The sequence below is a fragment of the Octopus bimaculoides genome, chromosome 6, assembly GCF_046866305.1.
Source record: "Octopus bimaculoides isolate indiv1 chromosome 6, ASM4686630v1, whole genome shotgun sequence".
In the NCBI taxonomy this organism is placed as follows: Eukaryota; Metazoa; Mollusca; class Cephalopoda; order Octopoda; family Octopodidae; genus Octopus; species Octopus bimaculoides.
In genome coordinates, this window is record NC_142933.1 from 96,678,101 (window position 1) to 96,697,707 (window position 19,607).

At 38.1% G+C, this 19,607-nt stretch overlaps 9 non-coding genes across 9 annotated transcripts; all 9 read left to right on the forward strand.

Moving 5' to 3' along the window:
* The first annotated feature begins 2,623 nt into the window (after nt 1-2,623).
* Nucleotides 2,624-2,695, forward strand: Trnaw-cca (transfer RNA tryptophan (anticodon CCA)). Its single transcript has one exon. It is a non-coding gene; the product is annotated as a tRNA-Trp (tRNA).
* Nucleotides 2,696-3,091: 396 nt separating this feature from the next.
* Nucleotides 3,092-3,163, forward strand: Trnaw-cca (transfer RNA tryptophan (anticodon CCA)). The gene has a single exon. It is a non-coding gene; the product is annotated as a tRNA-Trp (tRNA).
* Nucleotides 3,164-7,110: 3,947 nt separating this feature from the next.
* On the forward strand, nt 7,111-7,182 carry Trnaw-cca (transfer RNA tryptophan (anticodon CCA)). The gene has a single exon. It is a non-coding gene; the product is annotated as a tRNA-Trp (tRNA).
* Nucleotides 7,183-8,216: 1,034 nt separating this feature from the next.
* Trnaw-cca (transfer RNA tryptophan (anticodon CCA)) lies at nt 8,217-8,288 on the forward strand. The gene has a single exon. It is a non-coding gene; the product is annotated as a tRNA-Trp (tRNA).
* Nucleotides 8,289-9,954: 1,666 nt separating this feature from the next.
* Trnaw-cca (transfer RNA tryptophan (anticodon CCA)) lies at nt 9,955-10,026 on the forward strand. Its single transcript has one exon. It is a non-coding gene; the product is annotated as a tRNA-Trp (tRNA).
* A 3,160-nt stretch (nt 10,027-13,186) lies between these two features.
* Nucleotides 13,187-13,258, forward strand: Trnaw-cca (transfer RNA tryptophan (anticodon CCA)). Its single transcript has one exon. It is a non-coding gene; the product is annotated as a tRNA-Trp (tRNA).
* Nucleotides 13,259-13,654: 396 nt separating this feature from the next.
* Trnaw-cca (transfer RNA tryptophan (anticodon CCA)) lies at nt 13,655-13,726 on the forward strand. The gene has a single exon. It is a non-coding gene; the product is annotated as a tRNA-Trp (tRNA).
* Nucleotides 13,727-17,095: 3,369 nt separating this feature from the next.
* Trnaw-cca (transfer RNA tryptophan (anticodon CCA)) lies at nt 17,096-17,167 on the forward strand. The gene has a single exon. It is a non-coding gene; the product is annotated as a tRNA-Trp (tRNA).
* A 1,035-nt stretch (nt 17,168-18,202) lies between these two features.
* Trnaw-cca (transfer RNA tryptophan (anticodon CCA)) lies at nt 18,203-18,274 on the forward strand. Its single transcript has one exon. It is a non-coding gene; the product is annotated as a tRNA-Trp (tRNA).
* Nucleotides 18,275-19,607: the final 1,333 nt, after the last annotated feature.

The following is a 19,607-nucleotide window of genomic DNA, read 5'->3' on the forward strand; positions in this document are numbered from 1 at the left end:
AAAAAAAAATTCTCTCACCAAGACAGCGTCTAACAACAACAACAAAAAAAGGAACGAACAAGTGGAAGAGGGAGACAAAGCGTATTACGAAAGAAAATGTAGCTAAGGAAGACAGAGTAAAATGCATTTTTTTTCTTAAACATGAGATATAGTTTCAAATATAAGATGTTTTTGAAAGACACTATATTCTATAATAAGATTATATATACTTTCTCACACAACAATTCAAATATATTTATTTTAAATCATTTATTTATTTTAAATCGTTCATCTTTCTCCCCCCCCCCTCTCACTCTCACACTTACGCACATATACTACTTTGGGAGCGAAAGAGTTTTGTTTATATTTCACAACTATGAAACAAAAACGTATGTAACAATTTGTCAGTCACCCCCCCAACCCGTTTTTCGGACCACAAAAAGGGTTTGGTAATTTTTCAGATTAACACCCGCACGATTTCCACTAGGGTGTTACGGTTAGGATTAGGATTAGGGTTAGGGTTACGGTTTTAGGGTCAGAGTTAGGGTTAGGGTTTAGGGTTAGGGTTAGAGTTAACCTAGAAGGGACAGGCTCCTTATTTTTTGGTTAAGGTTGTTGGTAAGCTTTCCTAAGTTACTCCAATCCAGATCCCCAATGCAAACCTTCAGATCAACCTTCTCCTATGCAGATCTCTAATGCAACATTTAAAAAAAGAGTCAATAAGTGAAAATAACCAATAAACTGATTCCTTATGGGATTTCCCAATCAAATTGCCAGCAAACCCTTTTTCAGCCAAACTAATTTCAACGGATTTTGCTCAAATCTGAGGTCGATGTTACTTATTTTGGTTTGAAATAAAGGACTTAATCATTTAATAATCCTAGCTTAATCCCGAGCAACGCCGGGTTATACTGCTAGTAGTTTATAAATCTTCAACGTTATGAAATACAGATGAATAGAAACTGAAAAGAAAGGGAAGAAGACAAAAAGAAATGCTTAAATCCAAATACGCACACATACACAAGCACACCTTGTTTCTGTCACTGGAATGCGGGTAGGCTGGAGCATCGCCTTTAATAGTTTCGTCGATTGAATCGACTCGGTACTTTATTTGAAGTCCATTACTCATTTCATCGGTTACTTATACCGAACCGCAAAGTAAAGGAGATCTAAACAAACCAACACCAGTTGTCAAGTGAACGCTACAACGTCACATTTACAAAACAAATGACAGTCGATCGAAACGAGAAATATGTCGACAAATAATTTCATAAACCGAAAGACTATGGTTTGGAACAACATCTAAGTCTCACTGCTTTCATTATATTATTTATAACACCTCAATGTAATGGAACAGAACTGAAGACCAATAAGAAATCTATTACCATGCAAGTTGGAAATAAGGCAGTGAAGACAGAATAAAACGCTTCACGATGAATTCCTGGGAAGGTCTTGGAGGTACGTACAATCCTCAGCTACTTCCTCCACAAGGTCTGGTTAGAAGCAACCGTCATTAGACAGTTCCATCGGATTTCGAAACGTGAATAACTGAGGCTATGGATATTTTCCAGCCATCTCATTCTTGCACTACCGCTACGTCTCTCGCCACATGTCACGGCTTGAAGAGTCCGTCTTGCGATTCTTTTCTCTGACATTCTAATCATATGTCCGTAGTACCGGAGCTGTGACCTTTCAAGACAGAGATGTAGCGGTCCACGATCCGTTGAGACTCTCTGATCTCAGAGCTGTGCACCCGCGAGTAACCTTATTCTAGAGATCCTTTGGAAGTACCCCCATTTCATCCGCTTGTATTCGTACTCTTTCGACCATTACCCAACATGCATGACCATGTATGACGATAGACACAAAAACCGAATCGCAGTTAGCGAGTCTTGCCAATTTGTACACTTCTGAGTACTCTTTTCAGTAACGAATGCTGGAGAGAGCGCATTAATGTACCAGTACCTGCAATTCTTGCATTCATCCTCTTGTCTTCCATCACACGTTAATACGGCAGGACCCATTCCTCTCTAGCAATGATCTCCACAGCCGATTTCTTACAAAAAAAAAAATCGATTCCGAGCAACTTGAAAGCAATGTTGATTTTCGCTGGATCTGAAATCAGAACACAGAAATCCAAAATGAATATTGTGAAACATTGCATCCGATGTTCGAACGACTTAGCCAAACGGCCACCTAATGGTGTTTAACCTCCTAGTCGACCTTAACAAAAGAAATTCCAGCTGTGACTACCCCGTCTTTAAGGAGTGTACAGATCTGAAGAACGCTGGTAACGCGTCTGACTCCAGTTGAGAAATTTACGCGTTCAAAATATGTCGAGATCATAAGCAACTGTTTATTGTATTTTTCTTTTTGTTTTTATACATTATATTTATCAACAAGCGCATTTTTAGAACCCAACCGATGTGGAATTTATGTGTAGATTAAAAGATTAGAATGTCGTCATAAACAAAATAATTGATCTTAGATAAATTTCGAAATCATAATTTCTGATATTTGTCAGAACCACGTAGTAAATACAATTAGAAATCAAGTGACTGCTGAATCGAAACAGAAAATATGTGAACTAATTATATAAATATAGCAAGAGGAAAAGACTATTGTTTGAAGAACCGCTACGTACGGCCCTGTGGCGCAACGGTAGCGCGTCTGACTCCAGATCAGAAGGCTGCGTGTTCGAATCACGTCGGGGTCATTAGAGTACTTTTTTTTATTTTTTCAGTTAAAAACATTTTCTTTTTAACGATACATAGTTTGTTACTCTTCAATGTTATGAAAAACAGTTATATAGAAGTTGGAAAGAAAGCAGAGAAGACGAAAAGAAATGGTTTGGTCGAAAGAATAGACCCGGTGCTTTATTTTAAATCCATTACTAATTTTATAGGTATGCTTTTACCGAACAGCAAAATGAGGGAGACGTAAACAAACCAACACCAGTTGTCAAGCCGACAAAATACCGTCAGACATTTACTTTACAAAACAAATGACAGTTGATCAAGTCGAGAACTATCTCAAATATATGAACTTATAATTACATTAATTAATAGTTACATAAATCAAATAACTAAGATTTAGAAGATTATTTCCATGTGGCCCTGTGGCGCAACGGTAGCGCGTCTGATTCCAGATCAGAAGGTTGCGTGTTCGAATCACGTCGGGGTCACACCAGCTGAGGTTTTTTTTTTTTTTTGCAGTGTCTCACTTTTTTATTATGATATTTTTATAACGCTTCAATATAATGAAATAGAGTTACAGGCTAATAAGAAATTTATTTCAATGTAAGTTGGAAATAAAGCAATGAACACAGAAAGAAACGCTCCACCAATCCCTAGTAGGGTGCTGGGGTTACAGTCCTCAGCTACCTTCCCCATAGGGTCCGATCAGAAGCAACCATAACTAGACGTCTCCATCGGATTTAGAAACGTGAACAACAGGCCATGGATATTATCCAGCCGTCTCGTTCTTGCCCTACGTCGCCCTCCAGTTCTCACGGTTTCAAGAGGCCGTCTTGCGATTATTTTCTGCAAAATTTTACTTATGTGCCTGTAGTACCGGGGTTGTGACCGTTCAAGGCAGAGAAGTGGTGGTCCGCGATAATATTGATGTTAGAAGGGCGGCAAGATGGCAGAATCGTTAGCATGCCGGGCGAAATGCATAGCGGTATTTCGTCTACCGTTACGTTCTGAGTTCAAATTCCGCCGAGGCCGACTTTGCCTTTCATCCTTTCGGGGTCGATTAAATAAGTACCAGTTCCGCACTGGGGCCGATGTCATCGATTTAATCCCTTTGTCTGTCCTTGTTTGTCCTTTCTATGTTAGTCTCTTGAGGGCAATAAAGAAATAAATATTGATGTTAGAGCGATAGCTCCAGCCAGGTGTCACTTTACCGGTTTTCTTAATCTTGCTGTTGGTTGGAGATTTTTGGGCTCTACTACATTCTACGAAACTGTTAAATAGGGATACAGATCGATAGCCGATAGGATAGATCCTGTATCAGGTTTGTCTTATTTTACCAATGCCCTTGCTATATGAAATGCACAGTTCACCTTGCTGAGAAGTGATTCTTTGAACATAAAGATTGGATTTCTTAACGATCTTCAATTGTTTCATATCACTTGAAATTAACTACATTACTCGAAAAGTAAAAAGAAATAAAATTAATGTGACCCCGACACGCAGCCTTCTTAACTGCAGTCAGAAGCGTTACCGTTGCACCACAGGGCCATGCGATTCTAAAACATCCTATCCAAAGCCTCTAACGACTTTGCTTATCTGTTATCTCGTTATTGCTTATTTTCCTATCAATCCTGACCGAAGAAAATCCACTTGTGGTTATCCTCTCTTTCATGATTGCATAAAAGTACATATTACAAGGCTTTTTTACTCTCATTTAGGACGGCAGCGTATCACTGGAGGTAGGTTTGACTGTTGTTTGTAGCAAGTCGATTTACGATTCCGTCATTACTGTTTGACACTCCTGTCTTTCATTTGATCACCAAAGGGTGAAGCAAAACCCAAGACGAAATGGCAGGACTTTAAATTAGCATTAGCTAGCAATAAAGCTTGATTTAAAAGTTTAGAACGTGAATCCGTCCTGACGTTTGGTATTTACTTCAAAAAAAGACAGAATATATACGAAACCAATACATTAACTTGTGATTTCATTATCTAAAAGTAAGCCAAAACAGAATTGTTCGTTACATCGCATTCATACGGCGCTGTGGCGCAACGGTAGCGCGTCTGTTTCTAGATCAGAAGACTGCATGTTCGAATCACGTCGGCGTCAAATAGTTCATATTTTCCATTTTCATTGCTTTTTTTTTTTTTTTACAGTAATATAGCTAATTTGAAGTGATATGAAACAAAAGTTTAAGAAATTCAAATTTTATGTTCAGAGTATCACTTCCTCTCGAGGTGCAATGTATTCTTCATCCTTACTAAATTGGGAAAATAGGCCTAATCAATTCTTTCATCTGCTCCCGTATCTAACGGGTTCGTGCACTATCCCAAATCTCTACGCAACCACGAAGTTCCAAAGACAGGTGAAGCGACACCCGTTTGAAGCATATTACCCTTACATCAATATCATGAATCTATAACTCACTGTATTACTACAAACACAGTGCAATGCATAAATCTTATGTATACGATATTCCCTCTATTTCTCTCTCTCTCTCGTGATATATATATATATATATATATATATATATATATATATATATATGGGAGAATATACAAATAATAACAACAGACGAGGACAGGTGGTGTAACTAACAAAAGTATATATTAGTTTGACGCTCGGGAATACGGAAAGTCTTTGACGTTTCGAGCTACGCTCTTCAACAGAAAGAATACGGAGACAAGGAGAAAAACACGGAGAAAAAAAATTGAAAAGTGTTCAGTCAACGGTCAATCATAATAATGATATATATATATATATATATATATTCTTTTATTTGTTTCAGTCATGTGACAGCGGTCATGCTAGAGCACCGCCTTTTAGTCGAACAGCTCGACCCCAGGACTTATTCTTTGTAAGCCTGGTACTTATTCTATCGGTCTCTTTTTGCCGAACCGCTAAGTTACGGGGACGTGAACACACCAATATCGGTTGTCAAGCAATGGTGGACACACACACACACACACACACACACACACACACACACACACTCACATATATATATATATATATATATATATATATACAACGAGCTTCTTTCAGTTTCCGTCTACCAAATCCACTCACAAGGCTTTGGTCGGCCCGAGGCTATAGTAGGGGACACTTGCCCAAAGTGTCACGCAGTGGGACTAAACCCGGAACCATGTGGTTGGTAAGTAAGCTACCTACCACACAGCCATTCCTGCTGCGTGTATGAGACAAAAGAAACAGAGAGACACACACACACTCTGTGTGTGTGAGGAGACAGATCAAATGAGCACATATGAAATAGTGTTTTCCAAAAATGAGTGGCCATCATTACATATTGCATGCCTTTTTCATCTAAACTTCCCGTCTCCTACTTGGATCATCGCCGATAAAATATTCTACTTTATTAATCGACCGCGCTAAGTTGAAAGACAAAGCTGATCTCGAATGCATTTCAAATCATGACACAGAAATTTGTGACTAATACTATAAAATATCCTATCCAAACTCTAACGACTATACTAATCCGCAATCGTGTTTAATTGCCTATGAATTTTCACTAACAAATTCCATCTGTGACCATCCCGTGGATAAATATTGTGTGGCGTTAAAGTACATGATATTTTCTTTTCCTTTTGTATATCGTTGATGGGCGTTCATTATGCAAAGAACCTACACACGCAATTACTCTATTTCCGTTCTTTATAATTCGTCAATTTCATTAGTTAACTATTTCAGTAATTACTAATCGATTGCCAGTCATTTAGTTAATCAACCATTAATTTTTTCCATTGCCATTCGTGACCGATTGGATGAAAGAAGATCTTGACGAAAGATACAGATGTGAATTAGAACTAGTGTGTGTATTTATTATTAGTACAATGACCAGCCGGAAATACTGCAAAATCTGTTTCAATACACGATTTCACATCAAAAATCTAGCAAACCAAATATAAAAACGAAATATGAAATTCTCATTTCTCATTTAAGAGAGCGAAATGTTATTTGAGGGATATGTGGCTACTGTCGAACTACAATTTAATTGTTATTTCATTCCTGGTCAATCCTCCTGCGTTTTATATGATCACCAAAGGGTGATGGAATATCTATGATGAAACGGGGAGATTTACAATTTCATTTGGCTAATAGGAAGCGTTTATTTAAATGTTCGTGTGAATAGTCGTACTTGTACACTGTGGCAGAGCAGTGACGCAAATGACGTCCGTTTCAGAAGGTTACTTGAAATCATTTTCAGGTACATAAGGGCCTTTTGTTACCATTAAATGTATCGAGGAAATGTGGTTTCAGAACCGAATTTGTAATCACAGAATGCCGTGAAATATCTACTTCACAAGACAAGTGATTGCTGATCGAGACAACAGACAATATGTGAAACCAATATCTTGTAATTACATAATCTAACAGCGAAGGCAAAAGACTATACTCCGCTGGCACTGGCTATATGGCCCTGTGGCGCAACGGTAGCGCGTCTGACTCCAGATCAGACGGTTGCGTGTTCGAATCACGTCGGGGTCACATTAATTTTATTTATTTTTATTTTTCGAGTAATGTTGTTTATTTCAAGTGACATGTAACAATTGAAGGACGTTAAGGAATTTAATCTTTATTTTCAAATTTTGACTTCTCACCAAGGTGAAATAAACACTTCATCGTCAGGTAATTAGTGAAATCAGACGAATCTGATATTAGGCTATCGATCTGCACCCATATGCAACAGTTTCGTAGAATGTAGTTGAGCCCAAATATCTCTAACCAACAACGCGGTTATGAAAACAAGTGAAGTGTCCGTGATTAATATTGTGAGATATTCTATCCAAAGCCCCTAACGACTTTACTAATCTACTATCTTGTTATTGCTTAATCTACTATCAATACTGACCAAAGAAAATCCAGCCGTGATCATCCTGTCTTTGAGGATTGCATAAAATTACGTTTTACAATATCTTCATTCCTCATTTAGGACGGTAGGGTATCGCTAGAAGGAGATTTGAGTGTTGTTTGTAGCAGTTCGACATTCAATTCACTCGTTACCGTTTGACATTCCTGTCTTTTGTATGATCACGAAAGGATGATGCAATATCTATGACGAAATGGTAAGAGTTAAAATTGGCATTAGCTAGCTAGAAGACTTCATTTAAAAGTTTATAATGTGAATCCGTCCAGGCGTTTGGGCCTCTGGCGCAATAGTACAGAGTCTAACGCCTGATCAGGACGCTGCTTTTCAAATTATGTCACTGTCAAAGAGTCATTTCTATATTTGCTTTTGTTATTAAATTTACAAGTATAAATATATGTTTAGAGCCCAGCTCGACTGGAATTTATACAATGATTAAAAATGAAAAAGTCATATCATAAACAATGTTGTTGATCTTAATAAATTTCGAAATGTCAAGATTGTTAAGTTCGTTGAACATCGGGATTCTTCAGAACACGGACAAAACAAGCGACTGATGATCGAGACAGAAAATATGTCAAAAAAATATATTAATTTGTATTAACATTATCTAAAAGCAAAGACAAAAGACTTGTTTCAGATTCCTGGTTTACGTGGCCTTGTGGCGCAACGGTAGCGCGTCTGACTCCAGATCAGAAGGCTGCGTGTTCGAATCACGCCAGGGTCAAGAGTAACTTTTGATTTAAAATCCTTTCTTTTTTTTTCCTTTTTTTTTTTTTTAGCGTTGTATAGTTTATAAGTTTTCAACATTATGAAATACAGTTAAATAGAAATTGGAAAGAAAGCAGAGAAGACGAAAAGAAATGCTTAAATACAAACACGCACACATACACAAGCACACCTTGCTATGTACCTGATCCCCAAGCTATGCACCCGGTCGAGTAACGTAATTCTAGAGATCCTTTGGAGGTACCTGATTTCGGCCGCTTTTATTCGTACTCTTTCGGCCGATTGTTTTCGTAATCTTTAGGTCATTACCCAACATTCATGACCATGTATGACGATAGGCACGAAGACCGAATCAGAGATAACGAGTTTGGCTTTTTTTTTTACCAATCTTTTCTCTTTTAAGGAACAAACGCTGAAGACGGCACATTAGTGTGCCAGTACTTGCAATTCTAGCATTCAGCTTATTCTCTTGCCTTCCATCACACGTGAATACAGCCGCGAGATTTTGTTGGGGCCTATTCCTCTCTAGAAATGACCTCCACAGCCGATTTCTTACTAAAAAAAATCGATCCCGAACGGTTGAAAGGCAAAGTCGATCGCGGCTGGATTTGAAATCAGTACACAGAAATCTAGAATGAATATTGTGAAACATTGTATCCTTCTTCTATGATCACCAAAATATGATGCAACATCTACGATTAAATGGTGAAATATAAAATTAGTTTTAGTTAACAACAAGTGTGAATTTAATATAGTTTATTACGGGTCTCGCGGTCTCCGTCGAACACTTAGGAATAATCTTTTCTTTTCTAGGCACAAGGTCCGAAATTTTGGGGGAGGGGACCAGTCGATTAGATCGACTCCAGTATACAACTGGTACTTAAGTTATAGACCCTGAAAGAATGAAAGGCAAAGTTGACCTAGGCTGAATTTGAACACAGAATGTAAAGACACAAAATACCGCTAAGCATTTCGCCCGGCGGTGCTAACGTTTCTTATTTCTTTATTGCCTACAAGGGGCTAAACATAGAGGGAACAAGCAAGCACAGACAAAGGGATTAAGTCGATTACATCGACCCCAGTGCGTAACTGGTACTTAATTTATCGACCCCGAAAGGATGAAAGGCAAAGTCGACCTCGGAGGAATTTGAACTCAGAACATAAAGACAGACGAAATACCGCTAAGCATTTCACCCCGCGGTGCAAACGTTTCTGGCAGCTCGCCGCCTTAAACACTTAACAATAATGGCAAGGTGTCTGACTGACTTCCGTTAAGAAGTTTACATGTTCGTGTCAAGTCGGCATTATAAGCGTCTTCTTATATTTTTATTTATTTTTTTTTTTTGTATTTATCAATAAGCATATTTGAAAATCCAGCCGATCCCACTTTCGGTATCTTTTTTTTTTTTTTTTTTTCTAAAGAAATCCACTTTCTCGACTGCGGAGATTCCGAATTTGCAAAGAGAAAAAAAAAAGTCAGCATTTCAAAATTTTAAAATGTCATATCATAAATAAAATAATTGATCCTAATAAATTTCGAAAACATGATTTCAGTTATTCTTCAGAACAACGAAGAAAATGCTGGATCGAAAAAGAAAATATATCAAATAAATATACAAATATAGCAAGAAGAAAATACTATTGTTTCAGGAATCGCATCGTACGGCCCTGTGGCGCAACGGTAGCGCGTCTGACTCCAGATCAGAAGGCTGCGTGTTCGAATTACGTCGGGGTCAGGAGAAGTTTTTTTTTTTAAGCCTTGTATCAATATCTATAAAACAGATGTTTGTGTGTGTGTGTACGTGAATGTGGGTTATGCACGTCCACAAATTAGCACGCATGTCGCTCCAATTTTAGGAGGACATTGTTCATGACCCTATCTGTGTTTTTGTCAACTTTTTCTCACGGAGGCACCCGCGTATAGCTGTACAAATCGATAAACTTTTACCAATTTTGAAGTTTGTTGACATGGCGAAGTCAAATCTGTGCGTACGCGCGTGAAGGAGAGAGAGAGCAAGAGAGAGAGAAAGAAAGAAAGAAAGAAAGAAAGAAAGAAAGAGAGAAAGAGAGGGAGAAAGAAAGAAAGAGAGAGAGAAATAAAGAGAGAGAGAAATAAAAAAGAGAACAGAAAAAAGAGAGAAAGAAAAAAGAGAGAAAGAAAGAAATAGTGTGTTTGTGACAAGGATCAGAAACAGAGTGTTTGCCAAGCGTCTAAAAAAAAGAAAATTGAAAAAGTGGAAGAAAGAGACAAAGCGGCGAAGGAAAAAGAATCTCTCTCACCAAGAGAGCGTCTAACAAAAAAAAATAAAGGAACGAACAAGTGGAAGAGGGAGACAAAGCGTATTACGAAAGAAAATGTAGCTAAGGAAGACAGAGTAAAATCTATTTTTTTTCTTAAACATGAGATATAGTTTCAATATAAGATGTTTTTGAAATACACTATATTCTATAATAAGATTATATATACTTTCTCACACAACAATTCAAATATATTTATTTTAAATCATTTATTTATTTTAAATCATTTATTTATTTTAAATCGTTCATCTTTCTCCCCCCCCCCCTCTCACTCTCACACTTACGCACATATACTACTTTGGGAGCGAAAGAGTTTTGTTTATATTTCACAACTATGAAACAAAAACGTATGTAACAATTTGTCAGTCACCCCCCCAACCCGTTTTTCGGACCACAAAAAGGGTTTGGTAATTTTTCAGATTAACACCCGCACGATTTCCACTAGGGTGTTACGGTTAGGATTAGGATTAGGGTTAGGGTTACGGTTTTAGGGTCAGAGTTAGGGTTAGGGTTTAGGGTTAGGGTTAGAGTTAACCTAGAAGGGACAGGCTCCTTATTTTTTGGTTAAGGTTGTTGGTAAGCTTTCCTAAGTTACTCCAATCCAGATCCCCAATGCAAACCTTCAGATCAACCTTCTCCTATGCAGATCTCTAATGCAACATTTAAAAAAAGAGTCAATAAGTGAAAATAACCAATAAACTGATTCCTTATGGGATTTCCCAATCAAATTGCCAGCAAACCATTTTCAGCCAAACTAATTTCAACGGATTTTGCTCAAATCTGAGGTCGATGTTACTTATTTTGGTTTGAAATAAAGGACTTAATCATTTAATAATCCTAGCTTAATCCCGAGCAACGCCGGGTTATACTGCTAGTAGTTTATAAATCTTCAACGTTATGAAATACAGATGAATAGAAACTGAAAAGAAAGGGAAGAAGACAAAAAGAAATGCTTAAATCCAAATACGCACACATACACAAGCACACCTTGTTTCTGTCACTGGAATGCGGGTAGGCTGGAGCATCGCCTTTAATAGTTTCGTCGATTGAATCGACTCGGTACTTTATTTGAAGTCCATTACTCATTTCATCGGTTACTTATACCGAACCGCAAAGTAAAGGAGATCTAAACAAACCAACACCAGTTGTCAAGTGAACGCTACAACGTCACATTTACAAAACAAATGACAGTCGATCGAAACGAGAAATATGTCGACAAATAATTTCATAAACCGAAAGACTATGGTTTGGAACAACATCTAAGTCTCACTGCTTTCATTATATTATTTATAACACCTCAATGTAATGGAACAGAACTGAAGACCAATAAGAAATCTATTACCATGCAAGTTGGAAATAAGGCAGTGAAGACAGAATAAAACGCTTCATGATGAATTCCTCGGAAGGTCTTGGAGGTACGTACAATCCTCAGCTACTTCCTCCACAAGGTCTGGTTAGAAGCAACCGTCATTAGACAGTTCCATCGGATTTCGAAACGTGAATAACTGAGGCTATGGATATTTTCCAACCATCTCATTCTTGCACTACCGCTACGTCTCCCGCCACATGTCACGGCTTGAAGAGTCCGTCTTGCGATTCTTTTCTCTGACATTCTAATCATATGTCCGTAGTACCGGAGCTGTGACCTTTCAAGACAGAGATGTAGCGGTCCACGATCCGTTGAGACTCTCTGATCTCAGAGCTGTGCACCCGCGAGTAACCTTATTCTAGAGATCCTTTGGAAGTACCCCCATTTCATCCGCTTGTATTCGTACTCTTTCGACCATTACCCAACATGCATGACCATGTATGACGATAGACACAAAAACCGAATCGCAGTTAGCGAGTCTTGCCAATTTGTACACTTCTGAGTACTCTTTTCAGTAACGAATGCTGGAGAGAGCGCATTAATGTACCAGTACCTGCAATTCTTGCATTCATCCTCTTGTCTTCCATCACACGTTAATACGGCAGGACCCATTCCTCTCTAGCAATGATCTCCACAGCCGATTTCTTACAAAAAAAATCGATTCCGAGCAACTTGAAAGCAATGTTGATTTTCGCTGGATCTGAAATCAGAACACAGAAATCCAAAATGAATATTGTGAAACATTGCATCCGATGATCGAACGACTTAGCTAATCGGCCACTTAATGGTATTAAACCTCCTAGTCGACCTTAACAAAAGAAATTCCAGCTGTGACTACCCCGTCTTTAAGGAGTGTACAGATCTGAAGAACGCTGGTAACGCGTCTGACCCCAGTTGAGAAATTTACGCGTTTAAAATATGTCAAGATCATAAGCAACTGTTCATTGTATTTTTCTTTTTGTTTTTATACATTATATTTATCAACAAGCGCATTTTTAGAACCCAACCGATGTGGAATTTATGTGTAGATTAAAAGATTAGAATGTCGTCATAAACAAAATAATTGATCTTAGATAAATTTCGAAATCATAATTTCTGATATTTGTCAGAACCACGTAGTAAATACAATTAGAAATCAAGTGACTGCTGAATCGAAACAGAAAATATGTGAACTAATTATATAAATATAGCAAGAGGAAAAGACTATTGTTTGAAGAACCGCTATGTACGGCCCTGTGGCGCAACGGTAGCGCGTCTGACTCCAGATCAGAAGGCTGCGTGTTCGAATCACGTCGGGGTCATTAGAGTACTTTTTTTTATTTTTTCAGTTAAAAACATTTTCTTTTTAACGATACATAGTTTGTTACTCTTCAATGTTATGAAAAACAGTTATATAGAAGTTGGAAAGAAAGCAGAGAAGACGAAAAGAAATGGTTTGGTCGAAAGAATAGACCCGGTGCTTTATTTTAAATCCATTACTAATTTTATAGGTATGCTTTTACCGAACAGCAAAATGAGGGAGACATAAACAAACCAACACCAGTTGTCAAGCCGACAAAATACCGTCAGACATTTACTTTACAAAACAAATGACAGTTGATCAAGTCGAGAACTATCTCAAATATATGAACTTATAATTACATTAATTAATAGTTACATAAATCAAATAACTAAGATTTAGAAGATTATTTCCATGTGGCCCTGTGGCGCAACGGTAGCGCGTCTGACTCCAGATCAGAAGGTTGCGTGTTCGAATCACGTCGGGGTCACACCAGCTGAGGATCTTTTTTTTTTTGCAGTGTCTCACTTTTTTATTATGATATTTTTATAACGCTTCAATATAATGAAATAGAGTTACAGGCTAATAAGAAATTTATTTCAATGTAAGTTGGAAATAAAGCAATGAACACAGAAAGAAACGCTCCACCAATCCCTAGTAGGGTGCTGGGGTTACAGTCCTCAGCTACCTTCCCCATAGGATCCGATCAGAAGCAACCATAACTAGACGTCTCCATCGGATTTAGAAACGTGAACAACAGGCCATGGATATTATCCAGCCGTCTCGTTCTTGCCCTACGTCGCCCTCCAGTTCTCACGGTTTCAAGAGGCCGTCTTGCGATTATTTTCTGCAAAATTTTACTTATGTGCCTGTAGTACCGGGGTTGTGACCGTTCAAGGCAGAGAAGTGGTGGTCCGCGATAATATTGATGTTAGAAGGGCGGCAAGATGGCAGAATCGTTAGCATGCCGGGCGAAATGCATAGCGGTATTTCGTCTACCGTTACGTTCTGAGTTCAAATTCCGCCGAGGCCGACTTTGCCTTTCATCCTTTCGGGGTCGATTAAATAAGTACCAGTTCCGCACTGGGGCCGATGTCATCGATTTAATCCCTTTGTCTGTCCTTGTTTGTCCCTTCTATGTTAGTCTCTTGAGGGCAATAAAGAAATAAATATTGATGTTAGAGCGATAGCTCCAGCCAGGTGTCACTTTACCTGTTTTCTTAATCTTGTTGTTGGTTGGAGATTTTTGGGCTCTACTACATTCTACGAAACTGTTAAATAGGGATACAGATCGATAGCCGATAGGATAGATCCTGTATCAGGTTTGTCTTATTTTACCAATGCCCTTGCTATATGAAATGCACAGTTCACCTTGCTGAGAAGTGATTCTTTGAACATAAAGATTGGATTTCTTAACGATCTTCAATTGTTTCATATCACTTGAAATTAACTACATTACTCGAAAAGTAAAAAGAAATAAAATTAATGTAAACCCGACGTGATCCGAACACGCAGCCTTCTGAACTATAGTCAGACGCGTTACCGTTGCACCACAGGGCCATGCGATTCTAAAACGTCCTATCCAAAGCCTCTAACGACTTTGCTTATCTGTTATCTCGTTATTGCTTATTTTCCTATCAATCCTGACCGAAGAAAATCCACTTGTGGTTATCCTCTCTTTCATGATTGCATAAAAGTACATATTACAAGGCTTTTTTACTCTCATTTAGGACGGCAGCGTATCACTGGAGGTAGGTTTGACTGTTGTTTGTAGCAAGTCGATTTACGATTCCGTCATTACTGTTTGACACTCCTGTCTTTCATTTGATCACCAAAGGGTGAAGCAAAACCCAAGACGAAATGGCAGGACTTTAAATTAGCATTAGCTAGCAATAAAGCTTGATTTAAAAGTTTAGAACGTGAATCCGTCCTGACGTTTGGTATTTACTTCAAAAAAAGACAGAATATATACGAAACCAATACATTAACCAATACGGAAAGTCTTTGACGTTTCGAGCTACGCTCTTCAACAGAAAGAATACGGAGACAAGGAGAAAAACACGGAGAAAAAAAATTGAAAAGTGTTCAGTCAACGGTCAATCATAATAATGATATATATATATATATATATATTCTTTTATTCTTTTATTTGTTTCAGTCATGTGACAGCGGTCATGCTAGAGCACCGCCTTTTAGTCGAACAGCTCGACCCCAGGACTTATTCTTTGTAAGCCTGGTACTTATTCTATCGGTCTCTTTTTGCCGAACCGCTAAGTTACGGGGACGTGAACACACCAATATCGGTTGTCAAGCAATGGTGGACACACACACACACACACACACACACACACACACACACACACACACACACACACACACACACACTCACATATATATATATATATATATATATATATATATATATATATATATATATATATATACAACGAGCTTCTTTCAGTTTCCGTCTACCAAATCCACTCACAAGGCTTTGGTCGGCCCGAGGCTATAGTAGGGGACACTTTCCCAAAGTGTCACGCAGTGGGACTAAGCCCGGAACCATGTGGTTGGTAAGTAAGCTACCTACTACACAGCCATTCCTGCTGCGTGTATGAGACAAAAGAAACAGAGACACACACACACACTCTGTGTGTGTGTGTGTGTGCGGAGACAGATCAAATGAGCACATATGAAATAGTGTTTTCCAAAAATGAGTGGCCATCATTACATATTGCATGCCTTTTTCATCTAAACTTCTCGTCTCCTACTTGGATCATCGCCGATAAAATATTCTACTTTATTAATCGACCGCGCTAAGCTGAAAGATAAAGCTGATCTCGAATGCATTTCAAATCATGACAGAAATTTGTGACTAATACTATAAAATATCCTATCCAAACTCTAACGACTATACTAATCCGCAATCGTGTTTAATTGCCTATGAATTTTCACTAACAAATTCCATCTGTGACCATCCCGTGGATAAATATTGTGTGGCGTTAAAGTACATGATATTTTCTTTTCCTTTTGTATATCGTTGATGGGCGTTCATTATGCAAAGAACCTACACACGCAATTACTCTATTTCCGTTCTTTATAATTCGTCAATTTCATTAGTTAACTATTTCAGTAATTACTAATCGATTGCCAGTCATTTAGTTAATCAACCATTAATTTTTTCCATTGCCATTCGTGACCGATTGGATGAATGAAGATCTTGACGAAAGATATAGATGTGAATTAGAACTAGTGTGTGCATTTATTATTAGTACAATGACCAGCCGGAAATACTGCAAAATCTGTTTCAATACACGATTTCACATCAAAAATCTAGCAAACCAAATATAAAAACGAAATATGAAATTCTCATTTCTCATTTAAGAGAGCGAAATGTTATTTGAGGGATATGTGGCTACTGTCGAACTACAATTTAATTGTTATTTCATTCCTGGTCAATCCTCCTGCGTTTTATATGATCACCAAAGGGTGATGGAATATCTATGATGAAACGGGGAGATTTACAATTTCATTTGGCTAATAGGAAGCGTTTATTTAAATGTTCGTGTGAATAGTCGTACTTGTACGCTGTGGCAGAGCAGTGACGCAAATGACGTCCGTTTCAGAAGGTTACTTCTTGAAATCATTTTCAGGTACATAAGGGCCTTTTCTTACCATTAAATGTATCGAGGAAATGTGGTTTCAGAACCGAATTTGTAATCACAGAATGCCGTGAAATATCTACTTCACAAGACAAGTGATTGCTGATCGAGACAACAGACAATATGTGAAACCAATATCTTGTAATTACATAATCTAACAGCGAAGGCAAAAGACTATACTCCGCTGGCACTGGCTATATGGCCCTGTGGCGCAACGGTAGCGCGTCTGACTCCAGATCAGACGGTTGCGTGTTCGAATCACGTCGGGGTCACATTAATTTTATTTATTTTTATTTTTCGAGTAATGTTGTTTATTTCAAGTGACAATGTAACAATTGAAGGACGTTAAGGAATTTAATCTTTATTTTCAAATTTTGACTTCTCACCAAGGTGAAATAAACACTTCATCGTCAGGTAATTAGTGAAATCAGACGAATCTGATATTAGGCTATCGATCTGCACCCATATGCAACAGTTTCGTAGAATGTAGTTGAGCCCAAATATCTCTAACCAACAACGCGGTTATGAAAACAAGTGAAGTGTCCGTGATTAATATTGTGAGATATTCTATCCAAAGCCCCTAACGACTTTACTAATCTACTATCTTGTTATTGCTTAATCTACTATCAATACTGACCAAAGAAAATCCAGCCGTGATCATCCTGTCTTTGAGGATTGCATAAAATTACGTTTTACAATATCTTCATTCCTCATTTAGGACGGTAGGGTATCGCTAGAAGGAGATTTGAGTGTTGTTTGTAGCAGTTCGACGTTCAATTCACTCGTTACCGTTTGACATTCCTGTCTTTTGTATGATCACGAAAGGATGATGCAATATCTATGACGAAATGGTAAGAGTTAAAATTGGCATTAGCTAGCTAGAAGACTTCATTTAAAAGTTTATAATGTGAATCCGTCCAGGCGTTTGGGCCTCTGGCGCAATAGTACAGAGTCTAACGCCTGATCAGGACGCTGCTTTTCAAATTATGTCACTGTCAAAGAGTCATTTCTATATTTGCTTTTGTTATTAAATTTACAAGTATAAATATATGTTTAGAGCCCAGCTCGACTGGAATTTATACAATGATTAAAAATGAAAAAGTCATATCATAAACAATGTTGTTGATCTTAATAAATTTCGAAATGTCAAGATTGTTAAGTTCGTTGAACATCGGGATTCTTCAGAACACGGACAAAACAAGCGACTGATGATCGAGACAGAAAATATGTCAAAAAAATATATTAATTTGTATTAACATTATCTAAAAGCAAAGACAAAAGACTTGTTTCAGATTCCTGGTTTACGTGGCCTTGTGGCGCAACGGTAGCGCGTCTGACTCCAGATCAGAAGGCTGCGTGTTCGAATCACGCCAGGGTCAAGAGTAACTTTTGATTTAAAATCCTTTCTTTTTTTTTCCTTTTTTTTTTTTAGCGTTGTATAGTTTATAAGTTTTCAACATTATGAAATACAGTTAAATAGAAATTGGAAAGAAAGCAGAGAAGACGAAAAGAAATGCTTAAATACAAACACGCACACATACACAAGCACACCTTGCTATGTACCTGATCCCCAAGCTATGCACCCGGTCGAGTAACGTAATTCTAGAGATCCTTTGGAGGTACCTGATTTCGGCCGCTTTTATTCGTACTCTTTCGGCCGATTGTTTTCGTAATCTTTAGGTCATTACCCAACATTCATGACCATGTATGACGATAGGCACGAAGACCGAATCAGAGATAACGAGTTTGGCTTTTTTTTTTACCAATCTTTTCTCTTTTAAGGAACAAACACTGAAGACGGCACATTAGTGTGCCAGTACTTGCAATTCTAGCATTCAGCTTATTCTCTTGCCTTCCATCACACGTGAATACAGCCGCGAGATTTTGTTGGGGCCTATTCCTCTCTAGAAATGACCTCCACAGCCGATTTCTTACTAAAAAAAATCGATCCCGAACGGTTGAATGGCAAAGTCGATCGCGGCTGGATTTGAAATCAGTACACAGAAATCTAGAATGAATATTGTGAAACATTGTATCCTTCTTCTATGATCACCAAAATATGATGCAACATCTACGATTAAATGGTGAAATATAAAATTAGTTTTAGTTAACAACAAGTGTGAATTTAATATAGTTTATTACGGGTCTCGCGGTCTCCGTCGAACACTTAGGAATAATCTTTTCTTTTCTAGGCACAAGGTCCGAAATTTTGGGGGAGGGGACCAGTCGATTAGATCGACTCAGTATACAACTGGTACTTAAGTTATAGACCCCGAAAGAATGAAAGGCAAAGTTGACCTAGGCTGAATTTGAACACAGAATGTAAAGACACAAAATACCGCTAAGCATTTCGCCCGGCGGTGCTAACGTTTCTTATTTCTTTATTGCCTACAAGGGGCTAAACATAGAGGGAACAAGCAAGCACAGACAAAGGGATTAAGTCGATTACATCGACCCCAGTGCGTAACTGGTACTTAATTTATCGACCCCGAAAGGATGAAAGGCAAAGTCGACCTCGGCGGAATTTGAACTCAGAACATAAAGACAGACGAAATACCGCTAAGCATTTCACCCCGCGGTGCAAACGTTTCTGGCAGCTCGCCGCCTTAAACACTTAACAATAATGGCAAGGTGTCTGACTGACTTCCGTTAAGAAGTTTACGTGTTCGTGTCAAGTCGGCATTATAAGCGTCTTCTTATATTTTTCTTTTT